The following is an 18172-nucleotide window of genomic DNA, read 5'->3' on the forward strand; positions in this document are numbered from 1 at the left end:
CATTATCTCATGCCCGATACCAATTTCCACCCTTGGACAAAACGAGGCATTACCACTCTGAATACCTTGTACCACAACTCCAAATTGACCCCATTCCCTACATTGCAACTTAAGTTCCAATTACCGGCGACCGACTTTTTCCTACACTTTAGAAGTCGCCATTTCCTGACCTCTGTACCCACCTGGCCACTGACTGTCCCTACTACGGCGTGGAATTACCTTATCTCAAAATTACCTCCCAAGACCAAAGGCATTACTACGTTCTATAATCTACTCCAACAGAAAGAAGTCTTCTCCAAGTCACTTCCCCATATATAATGGGAGAGGGACTTGGGTGTAGAATACTCAGTAGCACAGTGGACACGTGCGATTCGCTCTGTCTACTCGACGACATGCAATTCCAACCTATGGGAATTGCACTTGAAACTATCGTTACGCTGGTACCTTACTCCTGAAAGACTAAGCAACTTCGACAAGCAAAGTGACGGAGGGTGCTGGAGAGGATGTGGCAGAGTGGGTTCTCTCTTCCACGTCTTCTGGCAGTGCCCAAAACTCCAGAATTTCTGGCAGGAGGTGTTCTCTCTCTTGTCTGACTTGACTAATTCCTCAATTGCACTCGACCCTGGACTTGCACTATTATCACTTGGCCTTGATCAGATTCCCCATCCTATGAGACACTCGGTTAACCATGGTCTATTAGCAGCTAGACTGCTTATAGCCAGAGCCTGGAAGCAGGAATCTCCTCCTACAACCCAAGAGGTGATTGAACTAGTGGCCTTGCACCATTCCTATGAGCGAGCCTTGTCTCTGAAACACCAATCCACCACCCGTATGTCTAAGCTTTGGCTACCTTGGACTACATGGATTAATCAGAGGTTATGTGAGATTTAATCCCCTAGAGCAAGCGGGGGGGGGGGTGCCTTGCTGAGGCCTGGCGCGCTGGAGATGGCCACAGTGTGGTTCCCATTTGGGGTGGCTATCTCTGAGGTGTCGGGCGGTAGGTGGGGTACACCTCGTTCACGCATAACCTCTACTTTGAACACACTTTAATATATTAAAGTCATTTAGTGGTGGAACAGAATTATTCCCCAATCAACAAGGTCCCCACGATAAGAATGTTACTAGGATCATCTACAAATCACCTAATAGGAATGAGCAGATTGCCTAATAAAAATATCTTGATGACAGTACTAATATGTAATATTCAATGTTATACTGAGATTGTTATGAAGGCAAATGTAATTGTCCATGAAAGTTACTGGGAATTGTACTTCCCAAATGTTTGTACCTTTGTTTGTTTTTCTTTTGTTTGATGAAAACTCAATAAAAAGATTGATTAAAAAAAAAAAAACCGAGTCACACATCCAGTCCCTGCGATTGCAAGGAAGGACGCCGAGTTGCCGCTATATATGGCCAGAAGACTCCACCCGGATGACGTACAAGACAACGTCTTGACGAACATCCGGGTTGGCGTCAGGAGTGTGCACGCAACCACGCATGCGCACTAGCCGGACGTCGACCAACACATACCAAGAACCGCCGCACGGGGCAGGAGGAGGTGCCACGGAAGCGGAAGAGGGAATGGCAGTCTCAATCCAGCATATCGCCCGAGACCCATGGTGGGAAGGGCCATACCTGACGTCACATGCCCGCCATTGGGGGAGAGACCCGAAGCAGTCACACCCCCATTGACGGTAGATGGAAAAGACCGATGAGTACCCGGGCCGAAGCCAGAGGGCAAGGAAATGATGATACATAGCCGCCAATAATAAAACATGGACGCAAAAATAACACATATTGCATAATACACTGTGTGCATAAATACACGAGTATGACATAAATAAGATACATTTCCAAATACAAAAGTATAATTGACCATAAACATTTTGAAGCATATCTAACATATTGTATCTAATTCAATAAATTCATACAAATACATTATATAGTAGAAGTGATATTCTCACTCTACACAAAGACTGGCTATTAACAGGGTAGTCAAACCCTAGAGATTAAAGCCAGAAGTTATATACATCATACAAATTGAGCATGGATTACTGATGAAGGACAGGGAGACAGAACAGGAAGAGAGGGGGGGGGGAAGGGGGGGGGGAGAAGACAAAGAGATGAAAAGCAAAAAGGAAGAATTCAGTGATGAATGACTTACAAAAATGATTTATAAGAATGGGTTTCGTTAAGTCCAGGGGGCATGGTAGCGTTCAATCTCTCTATCCAGAGAGTTTCACGCCGCAATATCCGCTGGTCCCAATTGCCTCCTCTGGGATCAGGGGGTATAATCTCCAGGACCCTAAATTTTACACAAGAATTGTCAAACCTATGATGTAACCCGATGTGTCGGGTAACCGGGGTCAGAATTTTACCCCCACCTGAGTAATACACATGATCCCCCACTCTTTGGCCAAGCTGCCTGATTGTTTTGCCAACATAGAAGGCTGAGCATTGGCACTTCATGAGGTATATTACACCACGTGTGGAACAATCTGCAAACCCACGACAAATATTATACTGACACCTTTGCCCAGTCCCTCTCCATACTTATCTCTGGGAACTACCTAGGTAAGATTATATGTAATCATTACATTTTATACTTTATTGTGGTCTCATACAGATGTCCGTTCATGAATGAATTCCTGGGACATCCTGTGGAGATATTACATTCTATGATTTATTGTTGTTCCATACAGATGTCTCCCCTATGACATTTGGTCGAGATACATTTTGATTTACTATCTTCTATTCTTTTCCTTTTTGTTTGAATCCTCAGACCCTAGTACCCATTAGCTGCAGTCTTGCCCTGGTTTTGTGGTCAGTCTCCCGTGTCCGCCCCGGGGGGGTCTCCCCTTACCTTGCGGTCTTAACCCACATTGCCGGGCCGCGGTTTTGATGCCAGACAGGTGCGTTATGTATGCTTACTTTGTTGCCTTTATTCATGGACTCATTACTAACACTATGTTTTCTCAATTAATACGCAAAGCTTTATTTTTTGACACCCTTATGACATTGAATGTTGTTCATACTCTTTGACATATTTGTGTATGATTTATTTACATTTTCTTTTTGTTTCTTTACCCTAGTGTTTTCATTTGAAACATATAGTGTGAAACCCCCAAAAAATACCCCTGAAGAAGCGGCTATAGTGCCGTGAAACATGTCGGGTTAATATTTGTGGGCCGTTTGTTTCCTGTACAGACATCATCTGATTGGATGGTAAACGGGAATACAGTAACTACTATTTACCTCTGTGTAGGATCTGACATTTACCTATATTATATATAATGAATATGGCTGTAAACTGCATCTGTTTTTAATATCACAATCTGTCATTGTTTGTTGTAACTGTTTATTACAGCATATATTTTATTGATCTTTTGTTCATAATAAAACATATTTTCTTTTACTTCCATTTCTGATCTCTCATCCTTTATATGTGGTTTACCCAGCACCCCAATTGAAAAGTCCCCCGCTATAGGCGCCCAACCTTTTTCTTTTTGTCAATATCCATTTGGGATGTGGTGCTTTTACTTCGTAAACAATTCAAAGAGCTAGTCTCCCCTTTGTACAAACCTAGTCTATTGCCACAATATATTAATCTTGACTGGTGTATAAGCATCCAAAAACACAGGACTTCATTGTAGATGGATACAATGCTTTGTTCTGGCATAAAGGACTATGACAAAAAAGTCTTTAGAGGGTGAGATTGGAATATTAATTAGGTGAATTGGTGCAGTACTGTTACATCTGAATGAAAAAATAAAGCCCAGAGCAGGTAGATGGTGTTTCTTGCTTGCATTTCAAGGTATTTTTTTTTTGTTTTATTTGTTTTTTACTACTTTTTTTGCCATGGCACAGAAAGAATGATGCAAGATACTAGTTATGCTTTGGTTCATGTTCATTTTCAGTAATTGCTGATTGTTAAAACTGATTTTTTAAAGTGATAATGTGACTTTTGTGTAGGAAGGTACAGTATCCTCCAACTGTGCTATTTATGTTGTAATGAGCACTAGCTATTACCGCACTGACAGCTCCTCAACAGTACTCCCTGGACTTCCAATGCTTCACAATCCTAGAAATATTGCCTTCAACATCCTAACACTTGAGTTAATGACTTAGCATCCCAGGTGGCAGATGCTGACAGCAAGGGTGATAGTGTCACTTGGTTTGAATTATCTTTTGTTCTTACTTACAACATAAACACAAGGCATTACTTTCACTTAGAGAGTGTTACAGAATAGAGGGCATATCAAGATCAAATTTTGTATATGTAGCATTAGGCCCCATTCATGATTGTGCATGTTTAGAGCAGTTAAATGCATGTGACGTTGTACATAAATACATTATGAGATCCTTGCCCCTTACAGTAAGTAGGACTATTCTCATCTCTGCATTTTCATTCAGGGTGTTTTTAAAAAGTCCTAAAGGAAACATTGATGCATCTATTTGACCAGAATATAAAACAGCATAAAAAAGATAAAATCAACCCTCTCTCCTTAGAAAATGCATGCAAAATGCACATGAAAGTGCAGGTATTAAACACATGCACTTTGGAACATAAAAATGTGAAACGTCTACAAGATAAAAACGAGACATTTAGTTCCCAGCGTTCACACTACTCGTATCAAACCCAAGAACAAAAACATGAAATATTACAGCTTACCAGTTCTTAAATAGTGTGATTGCATTACTTTTCCTTTTTCAGGCCTATTTTACCTTTATTGTTATCTGGTGATTCTGTCATTAACATACTTTTTGTCATAGGGTTAGGTGCTCCATTGCTGTCAGTTGAGATACAGTGGCTGCAAAGACACAGCCACTGATCCCAATGTACTATGACAAAGGGGTTGATGCCGATCCAGGTGAGAGATAAGTATCTAATCTGGTCTGGGTGCACGTCTAGTTCGTGACCATGGAAGTAGCAATTGTATAGGAAATGGTTTCCTATACAATTGCTGATCCCAATATGACATCCATGTTGGTGCACAGCCCCAAATGCATTCTGGGTGTGTTTGTGCAGCCGCTGCATCCTAATCAATAGCTATGGGACTGTTGGCATACTGCATTTAACATCCTAAGCTCTAGCTGCCTACTTTAAGATATGTTTGTGCTCCCTCGTATGGAAAGGGAAGCAGTGCTGATGTGAACAAAAGCCCCTTAATATCTCCTTATGTGCAGCCATAGAGTAATAGCTAATAATACATATTTCTTTTTTTTTTTTTCCAAAAAGCTTTATTAAAAGGTGAGCATAGGAAGAATACATTTTACAACAGTGGAACCAATCCGATCAACATTCTCGGTGGTTTAAAACCAAAGATAAAGAGGATTGTTTACAAAATGCATAACAGAGTTTTAACCAAACAGGATATGCAGCATTAAAGCTTCATAGCAATGCATAATGAGAGTGGACCAGGAGTAAGCCTTCAAATTAAGTTCAGTAGAATAAAAATGAGGATAGTAATGTATCTCAATATAAAATGGTGTGATGACATTGGATGAAAAAATCTTCTCATAGGCGAAACGGTACATTAACAGTTTTATGTTTGGGGAGCGAATGTCCAGCATTCACTCTCCCATATAGGGGAGGGGGGATAGGGACAGGAGAAGGAGGGGAGGGGGTGAGAGCAGATTAAGAGGTAGAATTTATGTGATAAGTTGTATTCGTAGTGGTGGTTAGGTACTTATTGGTGAATAATTCAGTCATGTTTCAATCCATTGCAGTTGAGCTTGTTATTCAGGAGTAAGTAATAGTGGTTTTAAAGGAAATCCATGGGTTCCAGGTTTTAGAATATTTGGTGGGATTATAGTGAGAAATTGCGACTAGTTCTTCCATCTCAGAGAGTTTTTCAATCTGTCTGAACCATTCTTTAATGTTCGGGGAAGAGGTGGATCCCCAGTGTCTAGGGATGCAACGTCTGGCAGCATTAATTAAAAACATTGTTAGTGATTTGATGGCCTCTGGGTGTAGATGTAAAAGAAATATGGTGGGAGATAGGGAAAATTGGTTTCTTGGTAATGGTGCGGATTAGTGAATGTATCTGATTCCAAAAGGTTTCAATAGAGGGACATGTCCACCAGATGTGATAAAGATCACCTTCGTGTTTATTTCATCTCCAACATTTCTTATAGGAGAGAGGTTTGCTCTTTGTAGCAAAGAGGGTGTGCAGTACCAACGTGACAAGAGCTTAAATTGTTCTCATGGGTGGAGACATTGACGGATCCCCTGTGGGCCGCATTGAATATTGTTTTCCACTGGTCTGCCGTAAGATTAATGTGTAAGTCTGTTGCCTATGTAGTGCAAAAGAGGCTGTCATCTGCCTTGACAGGAAGTGAGTAGAGTTTTGAGATTAGATTTGATTGTGGGAGAGGATCAAGGCATAACTTTTCAAAGGGAGTTAGAGAAAGTGGTTTGATATGTTCTTGGAGAGAATGGGTGATAAAGGGTCGAGTTTGTATATAGTTCCAAAATGAAATACTGGCAGTTTCAGGGAGTCATTTTAACTCATCAAAGTTTTGAAGTTTGCCTTGACGTAGAAAGTGATATATTCTTATCTTTTTGTTAGGTAGAGAGCTGTAAAGACGTTGGTTATGTAGGCCTGGTGGAAAATCTGGGTTGTTTAGGATGGGAGATAAGGGTCCGGGGATTGAGGAAATTTTGAGAGTGGAACAAGTGTTGCAAAAACATTTAAGAGAGGGGCCTAATAGAGGATGTGTTAACAGGTTAGGAGGGAGGTTCTTGGAGTTAAGCCAAGGTGTAGCAGAGAGGGGGGCTTGAGAAAAGGAGCTTTCTAATGTTGTCCAATCCTTGGAGTCAAGATGGATGTGCCATTCTAGTACTCATTGTAAATGGCATGCCTGGTAGTAATTGTACATATCTGGGACTCCTATTCCACCTTTAAGTTTTGGTTTAGTAATTTCCGTGAAATTAATTCTCAGCGATTTCTGAGCCCAGATGAATGATCTACACAGTTTATGGATCTTTTGGAAGAAGGAGAGGGGTAGTTGTATAGGGAGAGTTTGGAAGAGGTAAAGCAATCTAGGCAGGGCATTCATTTTGAAGATTGCCGCTCTCCCAAACCAGGAGAAGTTTGCTTTTTGCCAGGTACGAAGATCTTGTGCTATGCATTTGAGGAGCGGGGTGTAATTCTTATCAAAGAGGGTGGATAATTTGGAAGGGAGTTGTACTCCTAAGTAAGTTATCAGCTCCGAAGTCCATTTAAAGGCTGCTGGGAGAGAAATATTTAAAGCTTGGGATTTGGAATAATTATTTTTAAGTTTAGAGATGGATTTATATAAGTTAAGTTCTTGAAGGAGAGGTGGTATCGAAATATGTAGATTGGTAAGGAAGAGAAGTATATCGTTGGCAAAGGCTGCTAATTTATAGTGAGATTGCCAAATTTGGATTCCTTGAATCCTATCGTTGGCACGAATGGAGCGAAGAAGAGGTTCCACTGTCAAAATGAAGATTATTGGGGAGAGAGGGCATCCTTGGCGTGTTCTGTTAGAGATGTGGAAGGCGTTCGACAGGAGGCCGTTAACTCTCACCCTTGCTGAGGGATTACGATATAATGCCATTATAAAGCTTATAAGTCTGTCACCAAGACCTAGTGATATTAGTACAGCTTCTAAATAGTCCCAGGCCAGCCTGTCGAACACCTTCTCAGCATCTAGGGAAAGGAAGAACCCTGGTAGTTTGTGTTTATTTAGATAATGGTGTATATTTATGGATTTGAGGGTGTTGTCCCTCGCCTCCCTTCTGGGGACAAAACATATTTCAACCATAGGCAATTGAGATGAAAGATCACTTGGGTATTTTAGTTGCTGCACTTTCAAAATTTGCAGTTTTGTAACAAGTGCAACTTTGGAGTTTTTTTTGTTACACTTTTACATGGCTTGAAAACCTAGCATGCACACCAATCTCCAACAGCTCCAAGTGGTACTCCATCCAGTGCTTCCTAACAGCCATCTATTTGACTACTTTACCTGCTGGCCTGCTCTGGCTCAGCCGATGGTGCAAATTATGATCTTTATATGGATCTGGGAATCCTGCTCTGCAGCTCCCCACTCAGTGTAAGTGACAATCACTACTGAAAGCCCTATATACTGATTTCCAGCTCTGGGTACTCCATTTGCAGTGCTAATTGCTTATGACTTGTTCCGTATCTATTATCACTGCTGGTGGCAGGATAATTAGCCCTCTTTGGGTGTCCCAAGCATTAGCCCTTTCATGTACAAATACAACTCCAAAGCATTAACACTTTTATATTTTATCCTTCAAAAATGAAAACTGTTCATTTTACATAGCTCAAAAAGTCAAAATGGTTCATTGAATTAATTGTGTCATTTTTTACATTTAAATTCCTCTATGTTTTTCTAAAATATTTATTTACTTACAATAAATGGTTCTATGGCCCCTGAAGACATCCTTTGCAATTTCCTGGCCCCTGAAAACATATCTTGCACTGAATCATAATTGATTGTTTGTATAATAAGGCTTACCTATAGGTACTGTAATTATCTTATAAACCAGTACCGTTTAGGAGATATTTACTGCATTTGCTGCTGACATCATCATTGCCTCATGCACTCTGCAGAAACGCCCACTCCTGCCATTCCTTCAGTGCCCCATGATGTCACTAGCGGCTCCCAATCGCATGTGCTGGAGTGATGTCACGCTGCTTCAGCCAGTCACACAGCCAGAATCCGCCAACCTGGAAGGAAGATGGGCAAAGATGAAAGAGGCCCCCAGCAGTTACAATGAGGGCTTTGTTTGCAGGTACATTTTACATAATGTGCTAGTATGCAATGCATACTAGCACATTATGCCTTTAGTTTGCAGGTAATGGAAAAAAAAAAAAGCCGGCACTTTACGTCATCTTTAAAACATGTTAGGTAGAGCTTAGGCTACTGATGTTATCAAGTCTTTTTTTGCTGTTACTTTCTTTGCTTTGTGAGTACCCTCCTTTATTGAATAAATAATGCTGATTTTACAGTATTACACGATCTGGACTGCTTTGTTTCTTTATGTCTCCTACCTATACATATTGTGGAAGTGTTTGAGGTCTGGGCTTTGATCTGTATCACGCTGGCCAAGTTCATCTAAATTACACTTCTGGGATCTGTGCTCCGTACCAAGCTGGCCAAGTTACCGTTCATTATATATTCAGTATTATGTCTCTGGTTGGTAAGAAGTCATATATCTCTAGTATGCATTTTTTTAATGCTTGGTGGTGATGCACAGAGCTTGGAACATGTAAAGTGTGTTTCTGCAAAAGGACTTTTTTTTTTCACTTTGCACATGCTGATTGGATTTTTTTTCTCAACTCATTAAATTATACAATTGTGTTTTCTGTACTTTGGATTTAATATTCACTATGATGTTGGAGTGTTTATTGATTTAATATTGCATATTGATTATTGATATATATTTAATTTAAAGGGGTATCACAACATTTATGTTTTCCATTTAAAGAGGAGCTTCAGTCATTTTTTTAAACAAAAAAAAAAATGCAGCTACTGACTTTAAATACACAGACACACACCTGTCCAGGGATCTAACGTGACTTCTTGCGATTTCACAGCTGGCTGCCCTTGCACTTTGTGAATGACCCTGCAGCCTTCTGGGACCTGTGATGTGCCCCAGAAGTCTGTGGGCAGGGAGGGGGAGGAGATATTCCGCTTGGATCTCTTAGGCGATCCGTGTAGAAGTGGTAGTGGGTTCCTGTCAAAATTAGGTACCTGCTCCCTCTTCATAAAAAAACTGTTACAAATGTGGCAGTGGAGGAGGGGAGGAGAAGGAAGAGTGACCTTCCCCTTTTGGGTGAAGTTCCACTTTAATAAATGGTTGCAAGCATTGTTCAACTGTTTTAAATCCGTAGTATGTGTGCATTTTTGAAATGTTAGTTAATGCTAGCAGCATGTGTTCTAAGCACATCTTAGTAAAATTGAAATGCACTTTTATTAACAAAAAATTAGTTTGGTTTACTGAAGTCCATGATGGTGCTGATCCAGGGAAGGGATAGGAAGCCCTGGCCTTGAAGGCAAACACGTGGCTTTTTCATAGATAGAAATGTTGGATGTTGGCTGAAGACGTAGATACAGTACATGGCAAAATTCTAGCTGGTGACTCACAAGTTAAGTATGAGGGCATCATGCTAGTAATTTTTAAAATACAGATGGTGTGCAAGAAGAGGTTAAGGATGCTAAAACCTAGTAAGAAGTTGAAGACTTATCTAGAAAAATACATTAGCCAGGAAACTACTGCTTAGCTCTAAATTGGCCACACAAAATTGCTTTGCTTCCTCACGGGAGCTGTCTTGATTCCACTCCATCGATGGATTACTTCCCTATCCCATTTTACAAATTGGTGTATTGATTAATTAAGCTTTTGCATTTACTTGTGCATTTTAAGCTTGCCACCTCCTCTCCCTCATCCATCCTTGTCTAGTTTTCATTATTCATTCATCTTTGGCTATAAGCTGCTGTTTGGTTATTCAGTTTTGTGATGCTTATTGTATGCGTGATGATCCTATCAATTATATATTTGATCTTGAAAAAGCAGGAAAAGTTTCAAGCAGTCACCTGATGGTAAAAAGTCAGAAACAGTGTGATATAGCATGATGTTTTAGACACAGATGTACAATTTACACTGATCGGTGCATATTACAACTTTAGAATGCAGTTCTTATGACCTACCAATGGCCTTGGATAAATTGTGCCATAAGAAGTAAAGTATTTAAAACTGATCCAAGTTTGGATCCCAGTATTTACCTAACAGATGAGGAGCAGCTGCAATTTTCTGACTGCTATGTTATTGCTTTTGATGGTTAACCAGTCAATTTAACTTTTAGCTCAAGGGAGAAGTAAAGAGGTAATCCCTGATGCCGCACATCCATGTAGTTCTATGGTAGTGATGAGAGTGACAACCTCAGCCTGGATTCCAACCACGCCACGTGGCCTGGTGGTCTGGTGGTGTGTCCTTTTTGGAGTCCAGGCTGAGGTTGTCACTTGCATCACCACCATAGGACTACACAGATGTGCATCATCAGGGATTACCTCTTTATTTTCCCTTGAGCTATAGCTAAGAGCCAGGATGGGAACTGTCCCTTGCCAGCACTCCCGGCAGCGGATGTGGAGGGATCCACATGCATACCCCATATCAGGAGCCTGAGCGGCACACAAAGTAATTCTGTGGGTCTCAAATATAACCTTTACTTGCTGATTTATTACTGCATAGCCATCTTAAGTCAATTGCAATATGCTTTGCTGCTACCTAAACAGGTTTGTGTAATTTTCTGGTGTAAATGTATTACTGTGTTTGGGGATATTTATATACACTGGTGCCTGTATCTATATGTTCAGCTCACCAATATGTAAGAGAGTACAGAGCTGTTTGCAGAGTTGTGGGCACAAGACCAGAGGACCCAGCTCATCAAGAGGCTTTTTTGAGGATATGTGGCTATACAAGGGTCAGTCAACATGATTAGTGTGGTCATTTTGATTTTGCCAATACAATGTTTATTTATTACTGCTAGTGGTGTTTAAAAAAGAAAAAATTGAGGCAATGGTAAATTGTCAAACTATCTAAAAAGTTGGAAGGATAGAGGTACAGTATCTCACAAAAGTGAGTACACCCGTCACATTTTTGTAAATATTTTATTATATATTTTCATGTGACAACACTGAAGAAATTACACTTTGCTACAATGTAAAGAAGTGAGTGTACAGCTTGTATAACAGTGTAGATTTGCTGTCCCCTCAAAATAACTCAACACACAGCCATTATTTCTAAACTGCCGGCAACAAAATTGAGTACACCCCTATGTGAAAATGTCTAAATTGGGCCCAATTAGCCATTTTCCCTCCCTGGTGTCATGTGACTCATTAGTGTTACAAGGTCTTGGGTGTGAATGGGGAGCAGGTGTGTTAAATTTGGTGTTATCGCTCTCACTCTCTCATACAGGTCACTGAAAGTTCAAAATGGCACCTTATGGCAACAAACTCTCTGAGGATCTGAAAAAATTTTTTTTGCTCTACATAAAGATGTATAATCAAAAATAAACCTGCGCCTTTACAAAGCAGCGAACTCAAAACACCTGGAATGTAAAATGCAATATAAATAGAAAGAGTCGCGCTAAATTGCAATGATATGTTCTCTCATAAATGGACCTCCCAAGCCTCTAAATGATGAAAGCAACACAGTAGAAACTTATTAGCATCAGCAATGAAATAAAGATGTAAAGTCCACTCTTAATTTCAGAAGAACAGTGATAGTTCATATAGGTGATGCGGTAAAAGATATCCACCCTGGTGTGTATTAGGATGACACAAAACACTTTGTGAATCCCTCCACCACATAAAGATGGCCTAGGCTATCAGAAGATTGCCAAAACCCTGAAACTTAGCTGCAGCATGGTGGCCAAGACCATACAGGATTAACCACTTGCCAACCGCTCACGTTGCTGCTACTGCAGCAGAGCGGCTCGGCTGGGTATACAAGCTGTACACTCACTACTTTACATTGTAGCAAAGTGTAATTTCTTCAGTGTTGTCACATAAAGGGGTATAATTAAATATTTACAAAAAGGTGAGGGGTGTACTCACTTTTGTGAGATACTGTATATTCTAGACGTTGATAAGACAGGAGCTGTTGGACCATCATTTTAGTGATCATTTATATTGAGATATTCTCTATTGAGTTCAGCCAGAAGTGAAAAATGGAGGACAAAAGTGCAGTACTGAATGTTGATCTTGTACCTGCTGAATCCTATCATCCATCTTCACATGAAAAAATGCAGAAGCAGACTCCTGGGGAGTATGGTGGGTCTGAGGAACTGGAAAAGATGCTTCTGCTAGGTATGGATGTAGTTTGCAAATCTGGAGTATTCATGACAAAACCATGGCATAGGCCAGCACAAAGTTTATGAATTGCAAACCTTTCACTAAAAACTTTCCAGGTTTGCATCCAGAAATAAAGAATAACCTATAATGCAGTGTATAACCTTTTACCCAGTCAGCAAGAGCAATAATTTGAACCCAGCCCCTGAGTTCAAAGCAACCCTAGAGAGAGAATTACACAACTGGTGCACACAGAATGTGGTGCAGCTGTGCATAGTAACCAGTCAGCTTCTAACGTCAGCTTGTTAAATTAAGCTTTAACAATAAAACCTAGAAGCTATTTGGTTACTTTGCACATCTGCACCAAATTCTGTGTGCACGAGTTTTAGTAAATCTCCCCCATAGTGTCCATGTGTGTTAGAGCTGCAAGGAAGAGATGATAATTCTGTAAAAAGACAAATACTGTTTATTTATTGGTTGATTTATGTTAATCTCTGCATTAATATATATCCCCCATGGCCATGCTAAGTTCTTGTGTCTTTTGTTTGATAATAGCTTTTGGGTCTGTGAGTGTAATCTGAGGAACCAGGCTGTAAGTTTGAAAGATATGTCCTGTTCTGTGTGTCAGACTGACATCCAAGCCTCACAGGTCTTCTGATAGTCAGGTCCTGCTCTTTATATTAGAACAGGGTTGTCAAACTAAAAGTCACTCCCCACATGAGAAACTCACCGGGACACCAATTACACCATGATGCAAAACTCCTGATACAGAGATTAGGTCCAGCAGTAAAACTGACAACAGTACCCTGCAGATTACACTTATGACGCTTTTCCACTGCATGGAACCGTACCGGTTCGGCACGCTTTTGTGCTTTTCCACTGCTGGTACCGCATGGTATAGGGTCGGAACGGTTTGGTACGGTACGGTATAGGTTTGTTTTCCACTGCATGGAACCGAACGGTACGGTACGGTACGGCTCTGAAAAAACAGTACCTACTCGATTGTGGTTCCAACAGGTACCAAACTGGTACCATATCCCACAATCCTTTGCATGCAGTCACTACTAGCCACTGATTGGTCAGAGAATCCCACCCACCCCGTTGTTATCCCACCCACTTAACTTTAGTACTACTTTAGTGGAAAAGCAAACCTATACCGTACCGTACTGAACCGTTCCGACACTATACCATGCGGTACCAGCAGTGGAAAAGCAAACCGGGCCAAGCAGGGCCGAGTAGAGCCGAGCCGGTACGAGCCGGTACTTGCAGTGGAAAAGTGCCATTAGAGAGTGGGTATCACCATGTGAGCTGCAGTGAATTCACTTGGACACCCTGGTTCTGCTCTAAAAATCTGGAATGCTGCTAGAAAATTCCTGAAAAAAAAGCACAACGGAAGCCTTTCAAAAAATATGTATTTTTCATGAAAAATCAATAAAAATTATTGTTTTTTAAAAAAAATATGTATTTTAACTTGTTTCTATTTAACCCTTTTTAATTCCTTTAGTTAACCCTGTTTAGTTTTATTAACTCTTCCCTCCTTGTTTTTTTGGTGATATTTTCTTTTCTATATATATATATATATATATATATATATATATATATTATCTATACTATACTCATTTTGGCCCTTTTTTTGTTTTTTTTTTAGTGCCACATTTTAAAAAAGATTACACTAATTTTATTTTAGAAATGCACTAGTTTAGAAATAATGTCATCATGTTTTGTACCAGAAATATAACGTGAACACTGTTTTAAAAAGAACAATTGGCCACAGTTAAAGAACATTTAATTTTGCATGAAAATGGCTGTATTCTTAACTCATGAAGATTGATTTACTCATGCTGGTCAGACGTCAAAATGATTTTAATGCCAGTTCATAGCCATTAGGGAACAAGGTAGCAACATACATACTTTCTGTTGGGCAAATTCATTGTGGAACAGCTGAGTTTTAGCACCAGCCTCTGGTACCTTGAGAGGGGTAATCCCCCTCCATTCTCAAGTAGATAGGGACTAGTATACCAATGTCAAAGATCCAGCATAGTCATGTCCATGGGGATGCCATGAGGATTTCAACCTGAGTTGCTAATGTCATGCAAAGTTATATTTTAGAGCGATTTCATGTCTTACAATTCAAATTTTAATTTTCTTAAAATTAGATTGAAACCATTAATCTTTATGAGTTTGCATAAACAAAGTAGATCAATTTATTGGTGCCTTCCTCCTAGAGGAAGTTAAGTAGGCTTCTTGCATAACACTTTGCATACAACATAAAAATAAATGAAATAGGGAAATAAGCACTATCATGAGCAGTTTCCCTATACAATATAAAGTATTTGTCCATAAAGTATCACAAGGTGCAAAATATACACAGGAGTAGTGATGAGCTGAACATCACCTGTTCAGTTTGCACCAGAACATCTCGAACAGGGGAAATGTTCTTGCGAACATGCAAACTCCAATAAAGCCTATGGGACACGAACATGAAAAATCAAAGGTCCTAATTTTAAAGGCATAAATGCAAGTTATTGGCCCAAAAAAGTTTATGGGGACCTGGGTACTGCCCTGGGGGACATGAATCAATGCAAAATATTTTTTTTTAAAACAGTAGTTTTTACAGGAGCAGTGATTTTAACCGCCTTAGCGGTATCCCCGAGCGTGACTCGGGGTAGGAATTTTCTGCTATTAGCGGTATCCCCGAGTCACGCTCGGGGTGAATGGGCAGAGCGTGCAGACAGTGCAGACAGCGCAGCGGAGCTTCTCTTACCTTATCCTGGCGATCCAGCGATGAGCTCTCATTGCTGTGACCGCCAGTGAGATCTCCGCCGCTCGTCTGTCGGTAGGAGGACTTCCTGGTTCCGTCCCCTGCAGCAGCAATGCTGCATGGGAGCGGAACTGGGAGTAAAAATTAAAGTAACACCAAAACACAAACATATAAAAGGGAGGTGATACAGTGTAATCTGAGAGGATTACACTGTATCACTTTGCTAAAAGTGGTAAAAGACACAGTGCCCTCTCAGTGCCCCCTTGCCATTGTCCTTTGCGTGAATAAAAATAATTGGAAAATGGCATCAAAAAAGCGCTGTCCCGCATATGCGCTTTTGGATGAGCTGAGCGACTGCGACAGCGGCAGCGACACGGAGCTGCTCGCAGAACAGAGCGACAGTGAGTCGTGCGGAGATCTGTCATCTGACTCTGGCACCGACACGGATCCCGAAAGTGACGCCGATGATCCCGCACCTGACCTAGGTGATGTGCGCACTTGGTGCCCTTTGGACAGCGACGCGGACCAGGCAGCGCCCCCGAGATTCCCTTTCACTGGTTCTCCGGGGATGAAGGTTGACGTGGAGAGAGACAACCCCCTGGCGTACCTCAAGTTATTCCTAACGGAGGAGGTAATTCTAAAGATAGTCGCTGAAACCAATCGTTACCAGGAGCAGCAGTGCGCTACGCTGCGCGCCAAATTTTCCCGTTCCAGAAAATGGGAACCAGTCAGTAGCGAGGACATCTGGAAGTTTCTAGGACTCATCATCCTTCAGGGGGTGGTGGGAAAACCACTCCAAAAATGGTATTGGACCACGAATAAAATGCTGGCCACTCCATTTTTTGGCACAGTGATGTCCGAGTACCGATTTTCTCTGATTATGAAAAATTTGCATTTTGCAAACAACGAGGAGTTTGATGAGGCCACGCATCCTGCGCCCAAACTCAAGAAAATCTGGGAGGTGTACCAAACGATCGTTAAAAACTTCCAGCAGACCTATGTGCCAGACAGGGATGTTTGTGTGGACGAAAGTCTCGTGGCCTACAAGGGACGCCTGAGCTGGATCCAATATATTGCATCGAAAAGAGCGCGGTTCGGGATCAAATCTTACATGCTCTGTGAGTCGTCCACAGGATACATATGGAATGCTGTAATTTATACCGGGAAAGGTACAAAGTTCGATCCCAAGTACAGCGGCTATGGGATGGCCACATCCTCTGTCCTTTCACTGCTGGACCCCCTTTTGAACCAGGGATATTGTGTTACAACAGATAACTTTTATACCTCTCCGGACATATTTGAAGTTTTGATCCGAAACAAAACAGATGTGTATGGCACTGTTAGGCCAAACCGGCGGGACATGCCATCCATGTTTAGCAAGAAAAAGCTAAAAAAAGGAGAGATGGTTGCCTTTCAAAAGGGTAAAATGATGGCAATGCGGTGGCGAGACAAAAAGGACGTGTGTCTCATGAGCACCGTGCACAACACCACCACTGCCATGGTCCGCACAAAACAGGGAGCAGATATGCTGAGGCCGCAAGTCGTGATCGACTACAATCACACGATGGGAGGTGTTGATCGAGCCGATCAGGCAATGACCTTTTACCCGGCGATGCGGAAGCAACAAAAAAAGTATTATAAAAAGATTTTTAGGCATCTCCTAGAACAGTGCCTCTGGAACGCCTATATTCTTTACAAAGCCAACACTGCCATACCCCTCGTTCATTCGGACTTTATCTGGAAGGTGGCTGAGCAGATTTTCATCAACCACCCGGCACCATCATCAGTATCTGCAAACAGACCCGGACGACGTGCTGTTGATGTTGGCAATCCAGAGCGCCTGACAGGCCGTCATTTTGTGGACTTTGTACCGCCCACCCCAAAAAAGTTGGCGCCTACCAGGATGTGCGTCGTCTGTTGTTCTAAAAAGGATGGCAATGGAAGAAAAGTCCGAAAGGAAACACGGTACTTTTGCCCAGATTGCAATGTCGGACTTTGTCTAGTGCCCTGCTTTAAACTTTTTCACACTCAGGATGTGTATTGAATTTCTTTGACAAATTTCATTATTTTTCCTTGCCTTCTTGAATAAAATTCTATTATTGATTGGATTATAATTCATGTGTTTGTGTTTCAAATTCATTACATCTGGGATGTGTACTAGAGTCTTGTTTTGGTAAGTTTTAAGTCAGTAATTACTAAGAATTGTAGGCCTTTAATACATAACGCCAAATTTCCATGGAAAGAATTGTACCGCTTTTGGAACAGAATTCCTGACAGAATCATACCGCTAGGGAGGTTAATAATGCTTAAAGTAAATCAATAAAAATGAAAAATGTATTTAAATATCGTGCTGGGGGGGGCCCTTAATGTCCCGGTAAAGTGGCACATTTGTGCGATGTATATAGCCTGCTGCAGCAATACTGGCTTTTCTAAAGGGAAAAATGTAATTTAAACTCGCTCACGGCTGTAATGTATTGTCAGCTCCCGGCAATAAGGATAAAAAAATGAAAAAAACGAAAAAAATAACAGTGTGAGGTTCCCCCTAACATCCATACCAGACCCTTA

Source organism: Pelophylax lessonae (genome assembly GCF_965119305.1).
Source record: "Pelophylax lessonae genome assembly, chromosome: 2".
Taxonomy (NCBI): Eukaryota; Metazoa; Chordata; class Amphibia; order Anura; family Ranidae; genus Pelophylax; species Pelophylax lessonae.